This window comes from Dunckerocampus dactyliophorus, chromosome 10 (assembly GCF_027744805.1).
Source record: "Dunckerocampus dactyliophorus isolate RoL2022-P2 chromosome 10, RoL_Ddac_1.1, whole genome shotgun sequence".
Lineage (NCBI taxonomy): Eukaryota > Metazoa > Chordata > Actinopteri > Syngnathiformes > Syngnathidae > Dunckerocampus > Dunckerocampus dactyliophorus.
In genome coordinates this window covers 22538505-22545545 of record NC_072828.1, presented here as the reverse complement: position 1 = coordinate 22545545, position 7041 = coordinate 22538505, and positions in this window count along the sequence as shown.

Below are 7041 nucleotides of genomic sequence, written 5' to 3'. Positions count from 1 at the left end.
ATCCTGTCACAGCCAAGCACCTCAGTGCTTTTGAGTTTGTTCATCTCTTTTTGGACGGCAGCCTGAGACAGCATAAGACAGCGTAAGTGCACCCATGAAGCAGTAGATAGTAGTAGTGTATAAGGGTGAGAGCCGGGCGCAGGTCCTGTGTGCTCGCCTGTCATACTCTTGATCTCTGGTCACGTCCACATGGTCACTGAATTGGATCTGTCTGAGTTGAAGTTCTGTTACTAATGTGCAGCGCACCATGGGAGTAAGAAGTTAGAAATACGGTGTTATTAAAAAAGAATGAACCGATTTCATGACGCACTGCTTCAGTTCCCAAGAATGACTATGGAATGAGTCAGTGACTTTTGTAAGTTTTGAATGGCTGCCATGGGGCGCAGTATTGTATGTACTTTATTTATCCCACAGCGGGGAAATTTACTTGTTACAGCAGCAAGACAAGTAAAGAGAACAGTGTAAAGAAAGCATAGTGTCTACAACATGGTTCAGGTGGTGCAGGTGTTGTAGAGCCTGACAGCGGTCGGTATGAAGGACCTGCGGAACCTCTCCTTCTTACACCGTGGATGTAACAGTCTGGTGCTGAAGGAGCTGCTCAGGGAAACAACAGTGTCATGTAGCGGGTGAGAGGTGTTGTTCATGATGGATGTCAGCTTAGCCAACATCCTTCTCTCCCCCACTTCCTCCACGGAGTCCAGAGGACCGTCCAGGACAGAGCTAGCTCGCCTGATCAGTCTATTTATCCTGCTCCTGTCCCTGTCCGTGCTGCCCCCTCTCCAGCAGCCCACAGCATAGAAGATGGCTGAGGCCACCACAGAGTCATAAAAGGTCCGTAAAAGAGTCCTGCACACACCAAAGGACCTCAGTCTCCTCAGCAGGTGAAGGCGACTCTGGCCCTTCTTGTAGAGGGCGTGGGTGTTGACGGACCAGTCCAGCTTGTTGTTAAGGTGAACACCCAGGAATTTGTAGCTGTCTACCAACTCTATGTCCGCTCCCTGGATGTTCACCGGTGTAAAGTGAGATGTTTTCCTCTGGAAGTTAATGATCATCTCCTTTGTCTTGCGAGTGTTGAGCTGCAGCTGGTTAAGCTCACTCCAGCTGACAAAGTCCCTGATGACCGTCCTGTATTCCAGATCATTCCCCTCTGAAACACAACCAACAATGGCTGTGTCGTCGGAGAACTTCTGGATGTGACACTGTGTGGAGTTGTGTGTGAAGTCCGAGGTGTAGAGGGTGAAGAGGAAAGGGGAGAGCACCGTACCCTGAGGGGCACCTGTGCTGCAGAGTACCATGTCAGACACACAGTGACGGAGCCTCACATACTGTGGTCTGTTGGTGAGGTAGTCTATAACCCATGCAGTCAGGTGTTGGTCTACTCCCACACTCTCCATCTTCACTCTGAGTAGTGCCGGCTGGATGGTGTTGAAGGCACTGGAGAAGTAAAAAAACATGACCCTCACAGCGCTCCCGCTGTCCTCCAGGTGTAGCAGTGATCTGTGCAGCAGGTAGATCACTGCGTTGTCCACTCCGATCCGAGGCCGGTAAGCAAACTGCAGGGGGTCCAGCTGAGTGCCCACCAGGGGTCGCAGGTGCTGCAGGATAATCCTCTCCATGGTCTTCATCAGGTGAGAGGTCAAGGCAACAGGCCTGAAGTGGTTAGGCTCCTTGAGACGCGGTGTCTTTGGGATCGGGACCACACAGGAGGTGTTCAACCTCAGCCTGAGCCTGGAGAAAGTCCCGGCCCTAAGAAAGTTCACTCAGCCACGTCTCCGTGAAGCACATGAGGCTGCATTCCCGGTACTCCCTCTGCAGTCGGATCAGCGCCGTTAGCTCTTCCATCTTGTTGGGGAGAGATCTTACGTTCCCCATGATGACAGACGGTAGACATGGCTTGTACCGTCTCTTCCGCTTCTTGCACTTCACTCCCGACCTGCATCCTCTTCTGCTCCTCCGCAGCTCCTTGGGGATCTCCGGCCTCTCCGCGCAGAGAGGGGATGTGTGGCACAGGGCTAACAGCTGATCCCGGGTGTAAACAATTGAGCCTTGGTTGAATGGGGAGCCGTGGCTGAAGAGGTTTCCCACAGTTGAACTGAAAAGTTCAAAGAGCATCAAGGCGCAGACTAAAAAAGTAACAATATCAACCTCCATAACTGCACACTCGACCAAATGCGACCAAAAGAAAAAGTAAGAAGAAGACTAAAATACTCTAAAAACACTAAAAGGTGGAAGAAAAGTACAGAGCTGCTGTAACCGGCAGCCACTCACACGGCGCCATTTTGAAAAAAAAAAAAAAAAAAAGTAGTCGTGTTGTTCCTCCAGCAACATTGGTCAGAAGGGTGCCCAAGACCTTGCTCTTTGGGCTTGGCCTGCGAGATCCCCAGACATCACAGTGTGGGATTTTTTTTCTTGTAGGGATATGTAAAAGATCCCGATTGTGTTCCACCGATACCCGCTAAACTCCATGACCTAAAACATCGAATAACAACAGCGATCAACTCAGTGGATCGTGATATGCTGATAAGCATCTGGGAGGAAGGATTAGTTGTGTACCTTCCTCTGGTATTTTATATAAATGTTGTATACATGATTTAGTTTTTGTATATAGCTATTCCATAGTGTAAATTGAGCTTCTGTATTTCAGTTATTATGTGCAAACTGTGTGGTTATTTAAATTGTTTGATGCTCATTGCTGTATTTATAATTTCTTAGTATTATTATTATTTTATATTTAGATATAGATAAATATATATTTATATTATTGAATTAATTGGCTTATTTATAGGATTTTTATTTTGAGGTACAGGTATTTATATTGTATTTCAGATTTTTTTGGGTGACATGTTCTATTATAAATGAAAGACAATGGTAAAAACTTCCTCTGTAAGCATCTGTCAGTCACTGATAGGGTGGGTGCCATATAAAGCTCACCTATGGCGCCACACTGGTACTACAAGACGGCCACAAGATGAACACCTGTAGTTGATTGCAATCAACCTTCTTAAGCACAGCTGCTGCAGGTGGATGGTGTGGGATTGTTATATCTGTCTTCCTCTAAACCTTGCCATCTATTCAAGTGTCCATGTTATGTATTGCTCACTAGTTTTAGTCTAGTTGTATTATAGAGATGCGTCCTCCCAGTCGTTCTTGGTGCTGCCTTCAGCCTCCATAGTAAATTCTTAATTTGTATTTATGTAGTTTTTTTGCTTTTTTTTTTTTTTTTATCCCAGCTGAAGCCTCCCTGGCCTGCTCTAGTTTAGAGTGCTTTTTGTTGAAGCTTTCTTTTTTTCGTTCTTGGATTCTTCTTGTTCAGGGCACTTTTTGTATCATCCCACCGGACTGTTGCATTTTTTTATTTTAAAAGACAGTTGCAAACTGGAGCTTTGTCAGACTTTGCATCTTGGGGCCCGTGTACACACCATAACGGAATAATCCCACCAAGGTCATGGATCCTGCAGCGTCTGACTCTGTTTGCATGGTGCTTTCTTCGCAGGGAAAACTAATTGACGACCATGTCAGAGCCCTAAAAGACTTAACGAAAGCCCTGAAGTCTTTATCTACCAGCCTGGAGCAGCTCGTCAAGCAACTGGTAAATTTAATCTCACTGCCAGCCAGCAACGGTGCCCCTGCTCGTCTGCCTGTCTGGCCAATATTGACCCCATCTCAAGGAATCAGAGAACCAAGTGTGCCTCACCCGACAAGATATTCAGGAGATTTTGAGGAGTGCAATCAGTTCATACACCATTGCCAAGTGATTTTTGACTTGCAACCCTATACCTATTCAAATGACCGTGCCAGGGTAGCCTTTGTTGTCTCTTTGCTATCTGGGAAGGCTGCGGCATGGGCTTGGGCTATGTTAGATAACCGCCCAGAGTTAAGACAATCGCTTGCTAAGTTTCTTTCTGAACTTCGTAGAGTTTTTGACCATCCGGTCCAGGGGCGAGAGGCAGGAAGAAGGCTTTTGGCGCTGCACCAGGAAAAAGCCTCTGTGGCTGAATACGCCATCTCTTTCCGCATCCTGGCTGTGAAGAGTGGGTGGGATGAGCGTGCTCTGTGCTCCGTCTTCCGTGCAGGTCTCAACTCTAGGATAAAGGATGCACTATCGCGCTAGCCATTCGGCTGGACAACCGGCTAAGCGAGGGGACCAAGGAGAGAGCTTTGGCTCAACCAGTACCGCGATCACGGCACTCGCCTTCACTCCCTCATCCCTCGTGGTCACCTACTGCAGCAGCTGGGGACAGCTTCCATGAGCCTTCTGCCATCGAGGAGCCGATACAGATTAGTCAGACCCGCCTCACCTTGTCCGAGAGGAATCGTCGCCTAAGGATGCGTTTATGCCTATATTGCGGCCAGGCGGGTCACCCCATATTGAACTGTCCCATTCGACCTGGAAACCTCTCGTGCCCTGTGGGAAGACCACAGGGCAGTTGACCCCCCATCAACTGAGGGGTACACTAATTTGCGCTGGAGAGAGTGTTGGACTCAGGGGCTGATGACTGTTTGGATTTGTATTTTAAGTTAGTCTATTTTGTAAGTTTTAAGCCTTTATGTTCAGTTATCCTGTTTTGCACTTTTACTCAGTTCTCCCCTGTTTGTTTCCCATTAGAGCTCTTGGGCCTCTGATGGGTGGTGGCAAGACACGCACCTGTAGCTGATTGCAATTATCCTTCTTAAACATTGCTGCTACAAGAGGACATGATTACTCTACGCTTGCTTGGATGCTACCTGCATTCCTCTACACCTTGTTGCGTTGTACTGTGCACTTATTCTTGCTCCCGTGTCCTCCCAGTCATTCTTGGTGCCTCCCTTAGTAAATTCATAATTTGTGCTTTGTGTACTTATGCTAGTTTTTGCCCAACGCTTATTTGTATACCAGCTGTAGTTCAGAGCATTTTTTCCAGCTTTTTGAATTCCTCTCGAGTGTAGGTTTTTTTTTTTTCTTAAATCCCTGTGGCTGTTGCATTTTTGTTATCATTAAAAATCACTTGCAAATTGGCGCTTTGTCAGACTCTCCCTCTTGGGACCCATGCACGTCCAAACAGAAGAAATTGTCACTGGAACAACGCGTGTTCAATTAGCACAGGACAGAGGACCCAAAAACCACTACCTGCCACAAAGGTCAAACAAATTAATCCACACGCAACCACCCCCACCCCAGTCATTTTTGAGTCTGACATACAGTAAGTCACTGCGCACAAGTCCAAGCACTCCACTCAGGCCAGAAGGAATGTAAAACTGGTCATACAGTATGATAATGTTGCTTTACCAGAGCCTTCTGGCATTTCTAGAAAATATAGCTCATCTGATGCTGGTGCCATTAACTCCAAAACATCATCCTCTTGAGCCAAAGGGCAATAGTAGGTCACCACAGATGGTCACATCTTCATCACATACACATGAATGAAGAGGCGACAGAGCGCAGGGACACGGCGGGAGACAAATATAACTCAGTGATTTGTGAAGCATTGTTATGATGCAAATGTATTACTCTTTTCAATGCATATTGTTTTGAGAAGCCAAACTCTTTACTTAAATAACCCAGAAATAACCCGGAAATCCGGCCTGACCAAATGGGGGGGGGGGTAAGTCACTGTTGATATAGTCCACTGCTGAATGGGATGTCATACAACTTCATGTCAAAAAATTCAAACTACGTATCCCTTTAAGTCAGTATATTACAGGTACAGGTGAGCTGGAGCCTATCCCAGCTGACTTTGAGCAAGCAGCGGGGTAAACCCTGGACTGATTGCCAATCACAGACCACATACAGTATAAACAAACAACCATTGACACTTACACACTATAGCAGAAATAGAAAGCAACATTTGAAAGACTGACCCATGTAATTCTTGTTTTAGCAGTAGTGACATACCTCATTTTACATGGCAATCGTGCTCATTTACTGTTTTTGCTATGTTCTGCCTTCTTAGGAGTTCTCTTGCCTTCAGCTTGACTCTCGTGAAACAGTCACTGGTCATGTAATGCTCTGAGAACATGGAAGCAACTGTATGTCTGTAGTGTCTCTGTGATGTCATCTTTCATGTTTTTGGTGTCTTTGTCACTGACACCAATAGCCACCAATGGTTATATTTTTGACATCAACTTGTTCCCTGTCTTCTTAGAATCTTGTCTGACAACACCAAAGAGGATTTGCCCGAACTCAAAAAGTGTATAGTTAAGAACCAAATGTGATTGGCTGGTGACCATTCCAGGGTGCACAACTCATGCTGTCAGTTTAGGATAAGCTCCAGCTTGCCGGTGACCCTAATGAAGACAAGCACTATATAGAAAATGCATAGTTGGAGAGATGATTTTTATTTCAAAATGCTTTTCCAGAGAGTAAGTAATTTCCTAACATGCTGAATTTCTTTACAAAGCATAAGTTATTTTTCTTTGTGCATAGTTACATTCCAATTATTTCATAAAAGTCACCAAACTAAAAGTCCTTCTGGTACCAATCTGTACTGAATGAGCAGCAGGAGCTGCTGCTAGCATCCCTCCAGTCTCCATGTGAGTGTCAAGAACTAGCAGTGGTGGGTGGTCGGGACTAGAAAGGCCTTCTCTGCTAGCCTTGGCCTGTTAGCAGGCGCACAGCAACGTCAGCATTTTTCCATCCTCTAATTGGTTGGTGTCTGAAAGCCTATTCGCATAACAGTCAGAGTTACGCTGTGCGCTTGAACACCTCATCACATGAACAGTGCAGCACTTAATTGACGTCTGTAAACATCCAAATGCTACAAACAGAAATTATCTAAAACCAAAAGCATACAAACACCATAAAACAAATGCAACAGGGAAATCCTACAAATTTAAAATAGTGCAAATGCTAAACACACGCACACAAACCAAAACCAATTGCAAAAGAGAAATGCTGCAAGTTCATGAGCCAAACAAAAGTTGGCCAGGCTACTAGGGGAGCCAGACTTACGCTATGCTAACATTCGCGATGTAAATCAGTTGATCTACCATGTAAACTATTACTGCCAAGTGTTTAACAAAGACATAAAGAAAATCATTTTCATTCCACCTTTTCAAAAGTCG